Source organism: Triturus cristatus, chromosome 10, assembly GCF_964204655.1.
Source record: "Triturus cristatus chromosome 10, aTriCri1.1, whole genome shotgun sequence".
NCBI classification, from domain to species: domain Eukaryota; kingdom Metazoa; phylum Chordata; class Amphibia; order Caudata; family Salamandridae; genus Triturus; species Triturus cristatus.
In genome coordinates this window covers 64,400,367-64,421,433 of record NC_140593.1, presented here as the reverse complement: position 1 = coordinate 64,421,433, position 21,067 = coordinate 64,400,367, and the positions used below count along the sequence as shown (strand labels likewise).

At 50.0% G+C, this 21,067-nt stretch overlaps 1 protein-coding gene across 4 annotated transcripts in view; it reads right to left on the bottom strand.

Moving 5' to 3' along the window:
- The window catches only part of BTD (biotinidase), a 291,215-nt gene that overhangs the window by 95,289 nt on the left and 174,859 nt on the right, over positions 1 to 21,067 (bottom strand). Inside the window, exon 1 of one of the 4 annotated variants that reach the window (XM_085630425.1) lies at positions 3,582 to 4,156. The exons of 2 other annotated variants lie outside the window; for them this stretch is intronic. The gene's annotated coding sequence lies outside the window, so the exon portion shown is untranslated. Of the gene's footprint in view, positions 1 to 3,498; positions 4,157 to 21,067 lie in introns of those variants that run through there. One more of the 4 variants, XM_085630424.1, reaches the window with a different exon arrangement.

Below are 21,067 nucleotides of genomic sequence, written 5' to 3'. Positions count from 1 at the left end.
CTAGAATCTCAATAGAAGCCTCCCTGGTTTTATTTAGTCCCAGCCCCACATAACCCAATTAAAATCACTTAGGGGCCAGGGTCTATTTTAGTCTTTCTCGTCCCACACGACTTAGGAGTCATTGACCTCCACATTTCCACTCACGATCTTCACATAACGGCGTTCTCAGATCAGAAGATCTCCGCTAAAGATGCCACCAGGCCCGTTGGACATTGCAGCGCCGGTCCGACGAGGAGCGCCCAATGATGAAGCATGACACCCTAACAGGTGTGTGAGGGCAACAAGATCTGAAATTTAAATATCCCCTCCTGACCAATGAACAGTTGGCCGACAGTGATCCTAATTACCTCGGCCTTTAAGAGGAACTGTTCCCCTCTGTTTTTTCCGAGACCAGAGGGACAGACATGTGACAACGAGAACATCGCGATTCACTTCCCCTCAAATTGCACCCAGCTCATGCAGGTCAAAAGGACACCACTGAACTGACAAAATTACACACACGTTTAACAGAAGCAGCCCACAGAGACAACTACTCTCCCTGCTGCAGCAAGGAGAGGGGGGAACCAAACAGGCATGTGGAATTTAATAAAATATCTACTTGCTATGTGACAGGTTGCTCCATAAATCTACTTGTCCTGTAAAGAAAAAACACTTGTCCCTTCCACGCCACGTAGTGCAGTGACAAATTATGGAAGAAATCTCATTAAATAAAAGCTCTGATATTACCCTTTCTGATTATACCACAGCTCATACTATAGTAGGGTTTGAATTCTAGCAATTTCATTATTTTGCCACCTTTCTGCAGATCTACATACCTAGGGCTGGAGGTAGAGTTAAGCAATAGTTCCATGGTTGGAATACCATTTTGAGTCTGTGCAAACCTACTAAATTGCATGTTTTAGAGGTTTTCGCTAGCTCTTCTCTAATCTTTCCCATACTGAGTAAGGTTGGAAATTTACTCCTAACATTTGCAGAAGTAAAACATGTTCCAGGGTTGGGAAAAAAGTGGTTCGAGGTAAAGTGAACTTGTAAATGCTCAACCGATTTTTGCATGAGCAAATCTACACCTGCATATTTGCTTGTGCTAAAAAGTAGTTCACAAATATTTTCTGGGAGTACAATTTCCTTGCTTACTTCTGTAAATTTTTGTGAACTCATGAAAGCCATAAATCTGCACTAATGCAAGGACATATACCATGGGTGCAATTGTGTGACTTTCTTTAAGAATTGGGCCCCTAATTAGGTCTGGAGTTAATCAAGGCCTTTTGCTATTATTAAAATTCTATCCCTCTCTCTATCTTTACATCAACTGCTTCCGCTCTTTCACAAGGAGCATATTGCCTCACAAAGTAGTTTTGCTCAGTGCCAGGGACTACTGTGGCAATGTGTGCTTTTTGAGACCAAAACAAATTATTGCTTTTTGCCAATGTTTGTTATAATGGTGAGGGCCTGGCAGCTCCCACAAAGTTTTACAATACCCATATCAAAACAAGACACAAATGGTCAAAACCAAAAGGCTGACCACCAATATTAAACCTATTGGCTTTGTCAATGCTCATTTATTTTAATGTTTTCCATTATCTTGTTGATACTGGCTGCATTGATTTCCCATTATGAATATATTTTGCGAAATACTAGCATGCGTCAACAAATTTTACTAAATGATGCTTCAAAGACGTTACGTACAATTTCACAGCAGTTTAGCAAAACATTGTTTTTCCCAAGTTGTATTTTTTTTATTGAACTTTTTATTTTGAAAGCAAAGGATCATTAATCTTTCAAGCTTCTGCAGATTTTTGCATCTAACCAGAGAGCATTCTGGGGGCATTGTATGTAGCCTCGTAATGTTACATTTTGCAAACACATATACACATTTTTACACTAGACTGACAGTAGTGCAGTCTTAGCTTACAACATGTCCTTAAGAGTACTCAGCCTAATAAGAAAGGCTTTGTTTTAAAGAACCATAAATACAAGTTCAAACAGCATTAACATATGGACTCAAATATTACCTTAACTGGAGACAATGCCCTTCCCGGATCCATAATGGGGTACTGTAAACTGGCAGCCAAAGAGTTTGTGCTGCAGGGGGTTGGGCCTACTTGTCTCAAGGGCAAAATGCACATTAAAACTTGTTGTCCTTGACCCAAACAATATGTCCTGGGAGTCGGACTATTGAAATTCCACATCCCTGCCAGAGTACTGACAAAATAACGCCACCCAACTTAAACTAATCATTCCCTAAAACCGTCACCACCTCTTTCCAGTACCTCACTAGAATGTTTCACACAGTGAAAAGATATAGAGTGTACCCCTAAAAAAGAGAAACACAGGAACTCTCCGAAAACTGTCCAGCGATGCGCTTTTTCCAAGCTAACCTACAATGCACAGCTCTCATCCCACAGGTCTGCAATCGAAGCACACATGCACCGCTGTTACAGTGGCCCTCCGCACCTTCCATCGAAACCTTTGCAAGGACGTCAACAAAGCCAACTGCTCAAGAGCACAGACTGCAAATTGACACCCCTGGACACTCAGACGACAGAAAACACCCCTGAAGACTATCACAGCACCTACAAAGGTTTTGCAAGTTACGTATTTTTGGAGTCTTGTACACCCTCTGTTTAGCATGGGTGCGCTTTCACGCCTTGAGAGACAGAAATATACCTAGGTTCATGAAACCTACTTTGTCATTTTTAGAATGCGTGCGCATAGACCATTGCCAACTCATTTACACCTACGCTGAACCAAATGCTAGCATTCCTCACGCACTACACAGCCCACAGGACCACCGTGGGAACTCAAATCACCAACAGGTCATGCTACATAAGATCACTCATACACCACGTCATAGGCGCTGACAGGCTCTCAAGAGATAGCCCCTGAGAAATCAAAACGTCTCATCCACCTGTACCTATGTAGGATGTACTTTAACTCCAGATCAACAGCTGCCTGTGTGTACCAAGTTACTTTTTAGTAACTTGGTACATACTTTTTATGCCACTGCATCTCACTGTTTCAGTTATGGAGGCAATCATTTAGTGCCTCCCTCACTCCAGCTGCCCCTCATGTATGCCTTAACCGAGTCCCACACCATTAATGGATCATCCACAGAGCCACTGTTAAATAATGGGGTGAGCTCCTCCCTCTGGTGTTCCTAAATACTGCATAACCACGCCTCAGCCTCTGCAGCCCCCGCAGCCCCCGCGTGGGGGTCTTCACTGCGTCCCATTGCAGTGATGCTAGTGGTGGGTTATGGTCAGTTACTGTCCTTTACAGATAATCGGAGTATCCTCTTTTTTAAATGAAGTATTTTGCAAACAGTATCGTCATCTTCACAGTGCACTGCATGGATGTGTGACAGTGACAACAGCAAGCGAACCGTGCTCAGTGTGTAGAACAAGGGAAATGTGTAGCACAGGCAGGTGAGGGCACGCAGGTACAGGGGAAAAGGAGGGGGTGAAAGAAAGTGTAAAATAACAACATGAGCACACGCACCCGGCACACAGAGGAGTCAGGCCCCCTAGCACACACCCAAACATTTCCCGCCACTGAAGGAGAAATCCGTATTAGTTGAGCACCTGGAAACGCAGGCAAGTGGTGGAACCGGGGGGAAGAAAGAAGGAAGCGGGGAGAGTGAGGAGGCAACACATTTGGTCTTCGGCGGTAGGCGGTCAAGCAAGGCAACAGGTCGAGCGTCTGTGGCAGTGAACAGGTCAGGAGCGCTGGAGCGAGGAGCAGGCCCCGCGCCAGGTGGGGGCGAGCAGTCGGACAGGTGAAAGAGGGTCAGAGCATCTGCTCCAGATTTAAAAGCATTGAGCAGGGCATCCCACTGATGCCAAATAGGGTACTTCTGGCGTCCTTGTAGCTCCTCCGACTGCAACACAGTGCCCTCCGGTGCCGCCTACACATCCACCGATCGAGCCCAGGAAAGAGGCCACGGAGGGCCCCCCGACTTACAGGCATGTGTGATGACTTGGCAATGGCCCTATTTGTCTTAGGGTGCTTAGGCAAGCCAAGAGCGCACCCGAAGGAAGCCCAGTGGCGCGGGAGAGGCAGGCAGTGACGGAGGCCAATAAACGGCCAGCTGAGGACAGAACCAAAACATGTGGATGAAGGCTGCATCCTCGCGCTTGCCACGGGGACAGGAGGCATCCGTGCCGTGAAAGACAGGCTCGCCTTTGCATGACTGGGATACGCCTTATGCAGGATGTAAAACTACATTATTATGAACAGCGCGTTCCGAGAGTGTTGCAGGGTAGGCCAAGATCGTGGCCCACTCCACATCACTATACGCCCTACCCAGGTCCGCCCCCTCCCCGGTCACAAAGCATCAGGACAGGCACGCAGGTGTGCGTGTGCAGCGCTCTGGTGAGCCACGTGACTAGGTGACGCCCCACGTCCAGGTGACGTAGATTTGGTAGTACGTGATGGTTGGCCGGTTCAGGCAGCAATGGTCCCCAGGGCATTTATATTGTGTTTATAATCGAGTTGTATCTAAGGAACTGCGGGGGGGGGGAAGCGAGTTTGGTGTCTAAGATTCGCAAATTGAACGAGTGTAATATCAAAGAGGAGGTCACCCAAAGTATGGAGGCCCGCCTCATGCCTGTAGAGAGCCACCCGGACTCTCCCGAACAATGTAGCACCTTACATGCATCCCTACACCCCTCGGGGCGGGCTCGTCCCGAGGGGATAAATAAACGTGGGAGAGACCGCACCTGGTCTTCCGGCCCAGAGCTGTACACTGGCGTCCGTGTGTCCTTTACTGCAGCCTATTAACAGTAACTGCGATACCAGGCCGCGCTACACTGGCGACGAGGCCGGTCGCAACTTCGCGTGCTTAACGGCGAGCCCGGCTTGTGCGGAGCCCACCCGCATCGCCGCTGCCCCTGGTGCTCACCTGGTGCTGCTGAGACTTCGCGGAGCCCACCCGTATGCTGCCGGCGTGAATCCTGTGGCCTGTGACGCTGCGCGCCATCCGGAGGTGAGTGGCTGCCCGGGCGCCCCTGCGATCTGCTCCGTTTACTGCCCCTGCGCTGGAGTCCACGTGGGTGCCTCCCGTAGCGCCGGTTGCATCGGCCGATTTCCAGGAGGGGGCCTTGGGGAAGCTGCCCTGCTCCTGCCTGCCTGGCTGCTCGCTCGCTCTCGAGTGAGGCACATTCTGGAACGAGGTGGAGAGCTCATCAAGTGAGGGGAGGATGAACAATAAAGCACTGTGCTGCTGCCAATAAAGTTCCACGAGTGAATTAAAGCACTACACAGCAGGAAAAAAAAAACAACAAGAGGAAAGGAGGAGCAAACTCAAACAAGCATTGGCAACACCAGCCACGTGTGGGCAACATCACGTCCAAGCACAGGACAATTATAACAAGCATTGGCAAGGCCACCCAAAGAACAAAAAAAACAAAACAAAAAAAAAGGACTACCCGGAGCCAACCACGCAGTGGTAACACCGCAGCCACACCCAGTGCAGCCGCACGATGTCCACAGTGGCTGCAGCAGGTGCGGCCGCACCACAAGCAGGCGGGTCCAATCAAGGCGCCGGCAACAATCCTCCGCCGCCACCGGTGGTCTCCCACACCGCAGTAGCACCACTGCCACCGTTCAGCGAGATCTCGGATCCGGCCACAGCGGCGCCAAGGTGGAAGGCCTGGGTAGGACGTTTAAATCACTATTTTAAAGGGACCCGGGAGACCGATGGGACAGTCAAGCGGTCACTACTCATTTACTATGGCGGGGCCGAAATCTATGATTTGTTCGACACGCTTCCCGACACAGGGAACGATGATGATTACGACGCAGCGGTTGCCGCACTGAATGCGCATTTTGATCCCCAGCTCAATCCGGATTTCGAGAAGTTCAAATTCCGGAGGGCGTGGCAAACAGACACGGAATCCGTCGACATGTTCTATGTGCGGCTGCGCCGGCTGGCCAGCATGTGCCCCTTCGTGGACCAAAGAGTGGAGATAAGAGACCAGATCATTCTAGGCTGTCGCTCCAAGCTCTTGCGCAAGCTGATCCTTCGCCAGCCAGGAATCTCGCTGGATGAGATCCTCGTGCTTGCCCGGTCCCATGAGCTGTCGGATGCCCGGGCAGAAGAAATGGAGGCGGCCCTCCACACCCCAGTGGCTACGGGGTCGGGGTTCAAGAGCACACCCATCAAGGAAGAAAAGGTGGAGGCGATCCAGCGACGTCCCGCTGCACCCCGCCAAGCGCCGAAACCCGCGCCACGAGGGTCGTGTGGGTATTGTGGGGATGACCACCCAGCAACGGCCGTCTGTGGGGCAAAAGGGAAGACGTGCTCCCGCTGCGGGAGGATGAACCACTATGCCCGAGTGTGTTGGGGCGGGCGGTTCTGACAGCCGTCATCGAGGCCCAGGTTTGGGCCCCAGCAAGTACGCCAGGTCTCGCAGGAAGAGCCACTGGTGAACCAAGACCGCCAGCCACAGCCGCGGCCCCCAATATACGAAGACAAAGACGACGAAGTCTTTGTGGTATCATACGTCAGCCGGACAGGATCCCGGCGAAGGCCGCCGCCCATGTGTTCTGTCTCGGTGGGAGACACGGAGATACAAGCCCTCATAGACACTGGGGCCTCGGTCAACGTAATGGACTCCGACCAATATGACCGGCTGTCCAGGGCGCGCATATACACATACGGGGGAACGGACCCTCTTCCTCTCCGTGGCGTCATTAGCGCCACCATCGCCAGTGGGGAATACTCCACCCAGACACAGTTTCATGTCACAGAAGGCAAGAAGGGGATGCTGCTCAGCTGTCACACGGCGGAAGATCTTGGTCTAGAGTTTTTTGCAAACCAGATTCACGAGTCCCACGCCGAAGACATCCTCAAAGAGTTCCCTACACTCTTCACCGGCCTGGGGAAACTCAAGGGCAAACGTTTCAAATTGCACATAGACCAGTCGGTACGGCCGGTAGCCCTCAGGCATCGGAGGGTGCCATTTAACTTGCGCCCTCAAGTGGAAGAGGAGCTGCGGAAGCTCGAGGAGCTGGACGTTATCGAGAAGGTGTCTGGCCCCACCCCCTGGGTGTCCCCGCTGGTCGTGGCACCCAAGCCGAAGCAACCGGGGGGCATCAGACTCTGTGTGGATATGCGGCTACCCAACACCGCAGTGAAAAGGGAGCGGCATATCACCCCTACGATGGACGACATCGTGGCAGACCTCAATGGGGCGTAATGGTTCTCGAAACTAGACCTAAATGCCGGTTATCATCAGCTAGAGCTCGACCCGAGCAGCCGGTACATCACCGCATTCTCGACTCATGTCGGTCTCCGGAGGTACAAAAGGCTAAGCTTCGGAGTCTCCTCGGCGGCGGAGGTTTTCCAAAACGCAATCCGTGAGACCCTGTCCGGGCTGCAAGGGGTGATCAACCTCAGCGACGACATCTTGGTCTTCTCGAACACGCTAGAGGAACATCACGCGCACCTCAGGGCCACGCTCCAGAGACTGGCAGAATGTGGTTTGACACTGCATAAAGCAAAATGCTCGTTCTACCAAGGCAGCGTAGACTTCTTTGGATACACATTCACTCGGGAAGGGCTCCTGGTGGACCCGAAGAAAGCCGAGGCCATCAGAGCAGCCCACACGCCTCCTAGTCCGACTGAAGTGAGGAGCTTCCTTGGGATGGCCACTGTAGGAAGGTGGAATCTGACTATATGGTTGCCCCCACTTTTTTCCTGGTGTTTGAATGGTTTTTGACTAGTCTGGCTGGGATCCTGCTATCCAGGACCCCAGCCTATCTGCTTACTCCCTTAAATGATTGGTGTGCATATTAGATGCACTAGTGATTGGATACTGTGGTACCTTATGAACCCCTAGTATATGGTACCTTAGGTACCTAGGGCATTGGTACTTCACAGGCCTACCAGGGGCTGCAGCATGTATTATGCCACCCCTGGGAAGCACTCACAATCTGACACCACAGGCCTGCTACTGCAGCCTGTGTGAGGTAGTGTTAGCACTCCTCACTGAGGTATAGGTTCCTATATCTCACCATACACACACATATAAACCTATCAGTCACCACTATGGTAGGCCCTATCAATCCCAAGGGCAGGGTGCGTGGTTTACTATGTGAGGGGGTGCTTCTGCCTGAGCAGGACCCCTCTGCAGCTGGCAGAGTCTATTCTCTGCTGCTGTTTGTGGATGCGGTTAAACCATATACTCTTAAGTGCATTATAACCTCGCGGTAAATGCTAACTTTGGAATGACTGCATCAAAACATGTCGTGTTTGGTGTCAAACAACTTGGAATCCTACCCCCACACCAGTAACTGGTGTGGGAGTAGGATCCCACCCTTCTAGAGGGGACGACATGTACACTCTATACTAAACGGTAGAAATCTTCTAAGGCCCTGGCATCACAAAATGGATGTCACCAGCACAGACACCAGGCTGCCCTCCTGCTGCTGACCGAAACTCGCAGAGGAGGGAGCCCAACAAAAGGGTTCCTGTCACAGGGAGGTGTTACCACCTCCCAGACAGGATTTAGTTTATTGGAGCTGGGTGGGTGCACTCTTAGAGTGCTTTGAAGTCCTGCACTGGGGGAGCAAAAGGCTCCTCTGTGCATATGCCAGCTCAAACCGGTTCAGGGGCTGCTTGCCCCTGTCCTGGCGCGAAACTGGACAAAGGGAAGTGGGTGTAACCACCCACTACCCTGGCCCTCCTAGAGGAGTGGCCATAGAGCTAGTCCCTCCCATCTTATCAGTATAAGATACCACACATTGCCAATGCAACTTAGATTACACCTGGACGACGCTCACCGAAGAAGAATCCTGGCCCTTCAACTTTCTACTATCTTTAGAAGACCGAAGGATCTCCCTTGGAGTCAAGGAGTGACTCCCCTGCTTGGCAGGCACCTAAAGGACTGAACAACGGTTGCAAACTTTACCGCTCCCGCCGGAGCCCGAAGTCCCTGCGTCCCCTGAAGCTGATTTCCTGACCTCTCGTCTGCCATTTTGAGTCCCCAGCGAAACTGTGGCGTCTGGACCCCACGAGTGACGAGGTACAGCAATACCAGGGAACCGTGCACTAATTTCGAGTGCAAGCCCTGGACGACGAACTACAAACTTGTGCTTTGGACCACTTATTGTCCAAGTCCCTAGCAGGTCTGGAACCCAAGATCAGCGGCCTACCTCGTCCCGAGTGACCGTGGGCTGCTCCTGAAGTTTCCCTGCGAAGGCGTCTTTGCGGTTGCTTGCCCGTTGGCTAGTAGCCCGCCCGAAGACTTTCTGAACTGCTCCAAGGGTTCGCCTGGTTGCTCTGGGCCTGCCCTCACTTACCCCAGCTGGGTAAGTCCATCGGACCTTGCTGGTCTGAACGATCCAAGATCTTCATACTACACAAGACTTGCAGTTGCCAAGGTTTGTTGGCTCCGATCCAGGTGCCGACACCGCCATCAGCTGCAGACGTCGTGGGACCCTCCAAATCCAGCTGCTGGTCTTCCTCGATCTCTCCTGGACCACGTGGGCGAAGAGACAAAACACCATCAGCGACGAGAAGAGACTCGACAGTTGTGGTCATCTATCCTGAAGGCCACCGGTCACTGGCAAGTGACTCTGAACTATGTCCCCTCAATTTCTAGGTCGCCTGCAACTTCAATCCATCGTTGGATTTCCACGGACACTTCACCCGACGACGCAAGCAGCAAGACTTCAACGATTCCCATTGAAAACAGCATCGCGACCCAACACCAAAGGACACCTGTGCACCCGGCTTCCCTGGGTGAGGTAACTCTGGCATTACGGTGCCCAAGTGTGCATTGGCTATCGAAGTACTTACCCTGTAAGTTGTTTGCTTGTTGTCCATCCCGAAGTGCCGTAGAACTGTAAAATAATAACCGCAACATATTGCCATTGAAACCAATGAGAAACCCGCGTGTGTGTTTAGACACTGCACGCGTCCTCTGTGGGCTGACTACTTCCCTGTAAATACTGCAGCAGTGAAGCCCCAGCGATTCCCAAGGCCCTAGGTCTCTTCAATTTGCAAGTCGAGTTGTTTATACCATTTTTTTAGTATATGGTCTGGTACGCCCCTAGGGCTACAGCCATCTTTGTGCTTAATTTATTGAGAACTGTTGATCTTTTGAATGTTTACCTGGCTCCAATCTCATAAAGAGATTAGTAGAGTATATTTAGAAATAAATACATATATATTTGATATATATACCTGTGTGGTGTCTTTTCATTTGGTAATTCAAGAGATTATAAGGTAAAACAAGCTGCTTTACATTCCTCAGAGACTTAGCCTGAAGGCTGCTCTCCACAGCTACCACTAGGATAGCTTTCTTTAAAAGGTTGTCTTTAAACCTATCTACCAAGAGTCGAATTGGACTGGTGCAAGGTGGCCACTATAACTAGTGACCAGCATATGCCAGGCCAACTTCTCACAGCCACCTACTGTGAGCGCTTCATCCCTAACTTGGCCGCCATATCAGAGCCTCTACGCGCTCTCACGCGCCACTATCACCCATGGGAATGGACACCAGAAGCCAACAAGGTGTTTCGAGAAATCAAAGAGGGGCTCCTCGACAAAACGATCATGGCCTACTTTCACCCTCAGAGGAGAACGGAGTTGGTGGTGGATGCCAGCCCGGTGGGCCTCGGGGCGGTCCTCCTGCAGGAGCATAGTCACGAAGTGTGGAAACCAGTCGTGTATGCCAGCAAGGCCCTCACTGACACTGAAACGAGGTATGCCCAGATTGAACGGGAGGCGCTGGCTATCAAATGGGCCTGCCAGTATTTCCATTTGTATCTTTGCGGACAAGATTTCACTGTGGTAACGGATCACAAGCCACTGATCCCACTGTTCACTGGACTATCCAGGCTGGCGCCGCCGAGGATTGAGCGGTGGGCTGTGCAGCTCCAGGCGTATGACTTTAAAGTACTATCTCTCCCGTCACCCAGAGCCAAAGACACCGTCCGCCGCACCGGAAGACACCTGTGGCACGGAGGCGTTTGTTAGCATGATCACGCAGGGGGCATGCCCCAAGGCGATGACGCTGGAGGAGATCGGTCAAGCCACTCGTGAGGACCCCACCCTCACGCTCGTCCGCAGGGCTCTGGACAGCAATGGATGGGCCCACTTCATGGACGCGGCCCGAGCCCTGCGACCCGAGGTTAGCCATGCTCGACAGCAACTGTGGCATGTCCGGAGTGAGCTCAGTGTGGGAGAAGAAGGAATAATCCTAAGGGGTCGCCTCATTGTAGTCCCTGAAAGCCTCCAGGACAGAATTCTTGCCCTGGCGCATGTGGGTCACCAGGGAATGGCCAAGACTAAAGCCCGGCTGCGGGACAAGGTCTGGTTCCCAGCCATGGACTCGAAAGCGGACGAGATGGTTCGCCAGTGTCACACCTGCACTATCACTGGAGGGGACCCAGCCCCCGCTCCTGTGATCACTGAAGCAGCATGCAGGACACCGTGGACACATCTCAGCATGGATTTCGGAAGCTTCCCGGACGGTCGACACATGATGGTCATTGTCGATTCCTTCTCCAAGTTCCCGGTCGTTGAGATACTGTCATCAACTGCGTTTCCCTCAGTCAAGCGGGCCCTAGGTCGAGTGTTCGCGACGATGGGGTTGCCAGAAGAAGTTAAGACGGACAATGGGCCCCCCTTCCAGGGGCGGGAGTTTCAGGAGTACCTGGCAAGTCTAGCGGTCCGACACCGGAAGATAACTCCCTTGTGGCCCCAGGCGAACGGGGAGGTTGAGCGACTGATGAGGACGCTCAATCGAGCGCTGTGGATTGCCGTGGAGGAGGGAGAAGATCCAGAGGCAGCCCTGGACCAGTTTCTCGGAGTGTACCGCCAAACACCCCACAGCACCACCAAGTGTGCTCCGGCTCACATCCTGTTCAAGCGGGCCCCGCGGGACCTCATCCCGTCCGGTCCAGGGTGGGTCCCCGTTGAGAGAGACGGAGCGGCCATCCAAGCGAGGCGTGAAGGCACGAATCAGAAGGCGAGTGAGTCTCGAAGAGCCCAAGAACCACAGGTACAAGTCGGAGACCGAGTGGTCATCAAAGATCGACACCCGGGATGGAAATTCCGGACCCCATATGAGCCCGAGGTGTGGACGGTAACCTGCGGTTCAAGGGACCATGGTGACAGCCAGGCGAGGCCAACAGGTCATTACAAGGAATGTGTCGAGTTTCAAGGCAGTTGCGGGAATGGACACTGATGGTGACGAGCCCCAGGCCCGATGCCCTCCTCCGGATGGGGGTGCCCCGGCATCTCCCGGCAGAGTGCTGTCCCCTCCGGGGGCTAGCCAGCGGTCCCCTCTGCGTAGCAATGACTGTCCAAGACCCACTGACCCAGATCCGGGTGAGAGGATGTCGCTGACAGATCCTCCGTCCAGTCCCCCGGCATCGTACACCCGAAGCCAGAGGCCCGGCCTCCGTCCTAACCCGGTCCCCAGCCAAAGACTGGCAGACTTTGTGTGCCCCTCCCCGTGAGGGGGCGAACATGGACTTTGAACTAAAAGAAAGGAGGGATGTAGAGAGCCACCCGGACTCTCCCGAACAATGTAGCACCATACATGCATCCCTACACCCCTCGGGCGGGCTCGTTCCGAGGGGATTAATAAACGTGGGCGAGACCGCACGTGGTCTTCCGGCCCAGAGCTGTACACTGGCGTCCGTGTGTCCTTTACTGCAGCCTATTAACAGTAACTGCGATACCAGGCCGCGCCGCGCTACAATGCCAAGGGGCAGTAGCCACTATAGTGAGTGTATCCGTCTTCTGGGCGTACCAAGCAGCTGGAGCATGGGGGTGTACGGCACCGAGGCATTAGGGAGACGGAGGCAATGGCGGAAGCAGCACAGTGCAAAAACAACAGTTGATGGACAGAATGCAGAACAATGTCATACATTCACCCCAGTACAGAGATCTGGGCCTAAATCCATCGTTTTTTTGCCCACCATGCCGTTCCAGTTTGAACCCAGACATATGCAAATCAGTCTTGACCCTGTGCCTCATGGGTACAGTCCAGCCTGAAATGCCAAGCCAGGTCCTCCCTGGACTGGAAACAAGCATCCTAGGACCTGTTTCGGGGTTTCACCCCTCTTCAGCCAGGATAGCTTGATTCCAGTGGCATGGAGAGCACGGGACCCACATCTGGGCATACCCTTCCCACTAGGGGTGACAAATGCAAAAACAACAGTGATGGACAGAATACAGAACAATGTCATACATTCACCCCAGTAGAGATCTGGGCCTAAATCCATCATTTTTTTGCTCACCATGCCGTTCCAGTTTGAACCCAGCCATATGCAAATCAGTCTTGACCCTGTGCCTCATGGGTACAGTCCATCCCGAACTGCCAAGCCAGGTCCTCCCTGGACTGGAAACAAGCATCCTAGGACCGGTTTCGGGGTTGGCAGGGTATGCCCAGACGTGGGTCCCTTGCTCACTTTGCCACTGGATTCAAGCTAGCCTGGCTGATGACGGCTGATTAGCCAGAAACCGGTCCCAGGATGCTTGTTTCCGGTCCAGGGAAGACCTGGCTTGGCAGTTCGGGCTGGACTGTTCGCATGAGGCACAGGGTCAGACTGATTTGCATATGGCCATGTCTGAACTGGGGTGGCGGAGTGAGCTAAAGAATGATAATGGATTAAACCCAGATCAGTTGACTGGGGGTGAGTGCTTGCATTGTTCAACACTCTGTCCATCATCCACTTTGGTTTTGCTTTGGAAGTAGCAGATAGGCGCTGCATGGGCAGGATGGGTGCGTGAACCAGCGGGAGGCAGGGATGTAGCAAGCGCACTAACCACGGGGGAGGTCAGTGTCGTTGTGTCGTCTAAGTCGCCTAAGTCGCGCTCAGTTAACCACAGCGTCACCCACTTGGGCAGCAAGTTAGTAGTGCTCAAAGTTGGAGCCCTCAGCCTGTCACAATCAGTGGGCTGTAGAAATCAAAACCTAATCTGGGGCTTCACTGATACACCTGGTCCTTTTAAACCAACAAAGAAGAGATTGGCACAGAAGCTGTAATATAAAAGACATCTTTATTTAACCTCTAAAGAGGGAAAAATGCGTCATACAGAATTCTCAAATCACTGTAGGAGACATTTCTAAGGAGTACAGAGAACAGGGGCATTATATACCCACACAGAGGCTGAAAAAAGGCAGTACAAGTACACATGAGAAGAGTTATGCACATAGATGGTCATACAGAAACTGCACAGTCAACAAGTAGGAGGAGTAATACGTTGCTGACATTAGTTAGAACAGCCTAACAGTTCTATACTAGGAACAGGTGCACTCTACTAGCTAACCACAACTGAGCATGTGCAAGACTCTGGGAGAGGGAAACAGCAAATGGCCAGCACATAGCTAACTAAAATGGCTGCCAAGTACAAAATGGCTTTCAGCTCATGCTAAGAGATTAATGCAATCTTCAACAGATGGTCCTTTTAGCATGAGCTAAAGACATTCCTATAATCCAGTAGGAAATATGCATATACATTTTTTTCATTAAATGTATCAATATCCTAATTCATTGCTAGGTGGGCATTTCTCATTCTAAATATTGTTAAGCTGGTATGTATAAGGTATAAGCAGGAGTACAAAGGGAACAGAGCATTGGGTCATACAGATAGCAGGAGAGAGTAATTACTATTATCAGAAACAGAACTATTAGCTTTCTAGTCCTAAGCAAATCCTAGAACCATCCAGTAAAAACATTTTCAAGGCTCCTATGCATTTCAGTGACCATCAATTTCAACTTCAAAATAGCCAACAGCACATATCTAATAAAAACATTTTCACTAGACTTTTCCAGTGTTTCCTTTATCAGGGCTAGAGTATCAATCAAGGAAAGGGTAAAGTAACATTTGTCAATTGCTCAGATGAACTTTTCTCTCGCAGAATAAACATTATTCCTAATACAATTATGAAAGCAGTCAGACATATTATTACAAAAATGATCCTGGATCCAGAGGACCAGGAGGACCACACAGGACCATGAGGATTAGGACGAAGTGTTTGCTAAGGATCACATGGGCATCTTCCCTGCATTCTGTTTTTCACAATCCAAACTATGCAACATCAGTTCTAGTAAGGACTATCAGTTTATTTACACAGACTAGCTAATAAAAACTAGTTATGCCCTTGCAAAACTGTATGTAGCATGAGAATAACAAACAAGAGTGGTGTTATCACCTGAGAATTTTAGAATAAAAACTACCCACAGCTAGTTCCCCTTAAAGATCAAATAAGGAAACCACAATCTAGACTACTCATCCTTTCATAATTTCATCAGACAGGATTGGCAGTAACATAGCAAATTTATTTATTCATTTTATTAATGCTAATAATGTTTAAAACAGTATTACTGAATAGCCAATTAAATGTCTCATGGCTATTTCACAGACAGTTTAGACAGGCTCAAAAGAAATTAAGAAAAAGAGAGAGAAAACATAAATTTGCCTACCCTTAATTTGTAGAGGAGCTAGCCACCTTCCCCCATTTTTGACAGTAGGAAACCTGTAACAGGTTTCATTCTGTTAACACTATCAACCCCAATTTGTAGCAACTGGGCATAAACAAACTCTGAGGAGCTAAATAGCACATTGAGTTAGCTAAAGAACATATTCCTTTAGCAAATGTACAAGTGTGACACGAGGGCACATGAATTCATTTACATTTACAATTCAAACTAAATCCCATTGCTTCCTTAATTCAGCCCTAAAAGCATTAGTGCTATGTATATATGGCAGAGCCATTGTCTTAATAAGAGCTCACATATACCATTATTATTAAATCTGTTCATATGAGTGAACAAAAACGTGCTTTTGCCAAAAAAAAGTAAGCAAAACCTCTTTCTGTCCCTGCCCTGCCATTTCGTCTTTCAAATGTCGAAATGTCAAAGCAAATGTTGCGCTGAGCCCTGCTTCTAAATGTAGAACTTCGACCTTTAACCTATTCACTAGGAACAGGTGCACTCTACTAGCTAAGCACAACTGAGCATGTGCAAGACTCTGGGAGAGGGAAACAGCTAATGGCCAGCACATAGCTAACTAAAATGGCTGCCAAGTACAAAATGGCTTTCAGCTCATGCTAAGAGATTAATGCAATCTTCAACAGGGCAGGCACCGTTTCAACAGCGCTACTCAGCGGCGACTGCCAAACCATATGAAGTAGCCAAGCAGACATTCAAGCATGACAAAAAAGGATTTGTGCAGATAAATCCAGACATTAACAAAATAATAATAGAAGCGCGGTAGAATTGCCATCTTAGACAGAGCAATGCGTTCTGCCACCTACAGTGGCATGGTTGTCCAAAATGAAATCTGCCCATGAAGGGGGGGGGGGGGGGGGGGGGGGACACAACCCGGCGTATGTTTCCATCCCCCAGTGCCACCGTGCCATGATAAATCCAGATATCGAGGTAGCGTATTATGTCCGGCTGCCACTGCACCACCTGCCCACCCAGTCAGAGGCCAGGGTCCGCTGCTTCTGGCGACAAAGGGAAGAGGCAAGACTTGCCCCAATGAACGCGCCAAACCAAAATGGCTGCAAAAGAGGAGAGGAGCCCCTCAATCGCAGGCAAGGGCTCACAGATATCTTGCACGTAAAGAAGCATGTCATTAGCGTAAAGTGAGACAGCATGCATGCCATCCCCCAACAGGAACCCCTAGTCTCGTCCCTGGGCTCCCAGTTTATGCGCCAGGGTCACCATAGCCAGCGAGAAAGTAGGGGAGAGAGGGGACAACCCTAGCGGGTGCCACCACCAGTGCATATGGACTCAGAGATATATCTGCCAGTCTTGACTCGGACCAGCGATGCGGTGTATAAGACTTTAATAAGTATGAACTTAAACACCTAGGCAGTCTAAAAAAAGCAGCTATGTAATACATTAGACATTTTCAATATTGCAGAAGGAAACATAGTGTACATCATATTAATAAAAAAATATTTAATTTTTAATGTGTGTAGATTGCACAAAAATATATATTGATAATAAGCAATTCTACATTGGAATATATGATTCAACAGATATCAAACAAAATAGACAATACAATACATCTAATGAAACAAATCACATGTATAGTGCAATAGACAACAGATACAGATACAAAAAGGCAAACAAAGTGGCTGAGGCTGAGATGTTCTCAACGAGCGTTTCGACGCTAACAGAGCGTCTTCATCAGGAGAGCCACAATCTCTTGTATCCTATAAATATACAAAAATGTCATATTAACAGACAAAAATATACAATTTTTTTTAATATATATGTTTATCTTAAAAACACTGAGATCCTTCACAAGTTTTTGTTCTATCATTGGGCAATCATTGGTCTCTTTACCTCATTCTTCTCTCTCTCTTTTCTTGTTTTATATTGACCTTTGATATATATTTTTTTGCTTTTCATATCCTCACTCTGCTCTATGTTCACTTATCACTGGTACCATTTTGGAAATTATAGCACTCTTCCTATCTTTATTCACAATTGCACACATCTTTCGGTTCCTTCTTTCTCACTTGGTATTTCAAGTAAAGGGTGGTCTTGTCAGCACTTCATCACCTTTAGAACAAAAACCATCACGTGACCCTGTGCGTCACACGCCTACGCCCCATTAACCTGAATTGCCTTCCGGTATATTTACCAAGCGATACGGACCCCGGGTTAACATTCGGGTCCACGGAGGGTATCCAGTAGGTGCCGAGCGGGCGCGTACCTTGAGAGAAGTAAGTAGCATGGGTCCCATTGAAGTGGCCGCTTTGTTCGCCTGAGCGAGTGCGCTCCGTACTCACTTTTCTTTTGTTATTCACAGGGTTTGACTTGAGTTCAAGTGCCCCCCACCGCGACCCATGTTGTGAAGTCTACTTTTACTTAACGTAAGCCCTCGTTTTTCCATGTTTTAAATCATGCTATAATGCTTGCCTACATAAACCGCCACCATACTGTGAACGTGAGTTTCTACTACTCTCGCGTCCTGACAGTAGAATCATGTTCTTTCTCTTAACTAACAAATCCCAGCAACGCCGGCGATTAGCGTGCATAATCAAGAAGTGCGCCACTGTCTTTTTTCAGCCATACGGTGAATGAGCACACTTAGCATGCACCTGTTTGGCGCGTTGTGTTAGTGTTTAGTTGCCGCTGACATAGATTCCGTAGATAAGGTTTTTAGCGGTATGTTCCACATTATGGAGAGCACAATGACAACAGCATGAGGCACCAAGATAATGAAGTAGCTCAAACACACGAGCAATGAAATACTCTCTGTGAATTGTTGTGTTTGTTTTCATGTCTGATTATTTTTACAGATCCTTAACGGCTTTCGGAAATCCTGAAGGTTTGATCGGATAAACCGTGAGTTTGTTCGATATATCCCCCACAGGTTAGGGTGCGCCTTAGCGTGCGCATACCGCCGTGGTGGGTTGGTATGATGAAGGCTTCGCAAATAGCACTTTGAAGCAGAAACATGTTGACCACTTGTGGCACACTATGACAAATTGGATGTGTCTGGTCAATTTAGCCAGATAGATCACATCCAACTCACTTGTTTTTAATGTTGCCTGGTTTTCCACCATTAAACTTTTTGGGGGAATTAACAGAGGCATCTTTAAAACTCACTATTTTCACAATCACACACACATACCATACAAAAAGCCAGCTCCGCTGTAACTAGGCGTCGTAGCTCACCAGAGAGGCACTCGGCCTCTCTGGTGGGGACCCAATGATGAAGCATGTCACCAAGTAGGTTGGTAAGTGAGGGTTCTTTTTAAACAAAAGTGTTTCCTTGTGTTGGCTTTCCTTCCCTGTCCGTTGTTTGGCCTCACTCTTTCGTTGTTTTTTTAATGTAGGCGCTCCAGCAGTGGTGTGTGTTCCCACCATGCCTTGGTAAGCTGACGCCTGCTCCAGCCCAATGAGATAGCGAACTGATCAAGACAGAGGTTGTGATCCGCCCCAGCAACACCCTGATCCAGTTGTTTTCTTATGCCCGCTACTGTAGCCATGCAGTGACCCCTTGATGATGACTTTGAACACATCGAATTCCAAGAGGCGTGACAACGCAGCGCAGGTATTTGTGTCAAATAATTCAAGACGGCAGACATTGAAGATCACACTACGTATTCCTCTTCCAGTGCTTCAGGGCGAAGTCGCCACGTTGGTATGAGGGAGAGCGTTGTGCCAGCAGACCTTTATGTACTAAGGGATGTGGTCTGAGTGCATCCTCCCTAGATAGTCAGTGTGTGTCACAAACGTGGCCAATTCAGTAGAGCAGACAATACAGTCAAGGCGCATGTGCAGGTTGTGAGGTTGTGAGTAAAAGGAGTCAACCCTATCCCCTGCGTGACACTGACGCCGTAATTCTACTAGTGTCCAGTGGTACAGCCATGTGCTCAGAAGGTTAGCACTGGAGTGCGTAGGGGACTGGAGGAACAGGGGAAAGCTCTGCCAAGCAGGGGATCTAGAACACTGTTGAATTCTCACAACAACCAGGGAATACCCCCCAGGGCGCCAGAAAGCTCGGCAATGAAAGCAGGCTGCTCAGTATCCTGAGCTTATTTCTATCCTAGTAGCAAGCGGCAGCCCTCCAGGGCACCCTCCAAAAAGAGGAAATGACAGCGGGGGTCAACAACCGAGGCAGCGGCTACAAAGGGAATCCATGCCCAAATCCAGATGACAACCCTCCCCGGCAAAGGAGGAATAGTTTGCTGCAAAAACTTGGCCTCTCCAGCGCCTAAGGAGCCTGAGTGATATCTGTTACCTAGAGGAAGGCTATGTTGGTGTTTTGGCAATGCAAGTAAAACTATATCAAATAGCGCTGGGAGGGGGTGTGCATCCCCCTGATGTAAAATGTGATCACATGAAAGTCGGGTAGAGGAATTGTTGGTCGGGCCACAGGCAAAATCCACGTGCCGCAAGAGCAACGGGGTCCAGGTGGTGAATGCAGAAGCATCCGTGGGACAGAGTTGCCCTGTGGTCTAAAACAACAGAACAGAGACGGAAATACTACGGGAATGGCGCCAATGGTGCCCTGGCCAATCTTGGTAGAACTGTGCGCCATGCAAACAGTGTGTTAAGGGGGTTCCAGCAGGTGATGCAGAAAGAGTGCTGCCAGGCGGAACCTCATGCCAGGGTAGCAGCAATAAAGGAATGCAGCAGTGCAGGGGCAGAGCAAGGAGGATGTGTGGCAGGGGACGCGCAGTGCACATAAGGTCACAGTCTGACAGATAGAGGTGTCCTGCGTATATAGCAGCAGGGAAGACAGATGTGGAGAATAAGAGGAGCGGGGGGAGAACAATTACACCTTATGTAGGGCACATAGTGCAGCCAGCGCACAGAGACAGACACAAAGGTGCCAGGCACCACAAGGAAAGCCAAAGCCTGTGATACATGCAAATGGGGGAGCTTGCGGGGGCAGAGGGGACTCAAGTCACTTTGTAGAGCAAGAGGGTAAATGGAAGAAGGGGGGCAATATAAAGGGGAAAGAGGAAAGGAAGGGAGTGAGCATGCAGTGAAGTCAAAGGTTATCATGGTGGTGGAATTGAGCTCGGGGGGGAGGGGGAGCAGGATTGTGACAAACCGCTGTCTCTCCTGGAGGACTTCTTGGGTATAGTGTTCAAGTCCGTGTACCAGTCAGCGGCATGGATGGATTCTGTAAGTTGCGTCTCGCGGGTCACTTGCTCCAGATCAGGGAGCCTTGGTGACCGTCGCCACTGGGAGGCCCCATGTCAGTTGCACGTTCACGGCGCTTGTGCAACACAGTGGCCCTGTCTGAGGCAGACAGTGTGAAAGCTAAATCGCCGCTGGCATGTCTCTCCGCCCAGTCCCAGACCGACACTGGCTCAGTGAAAAAGTAGGATTTTCCATCAAGGACCACCCGCAGCCGTGCAGGGAAGATCAATGAATACTGAAAATGGAGCACCTGGAGCTTGCACTTGACGTGTTGGAATGTGGCCCTCTGGCGCTGCACCAGCAAAGTGTAGTTCAGGAACAGCATTACACGATGATTGTTCACCATTAGGGGACCCGCATCACGGGCCGCTCAGAGTACGTCTCTGTCCTTGAAGTGCAGGAGTTTGAGGACCACCGGGAGTGG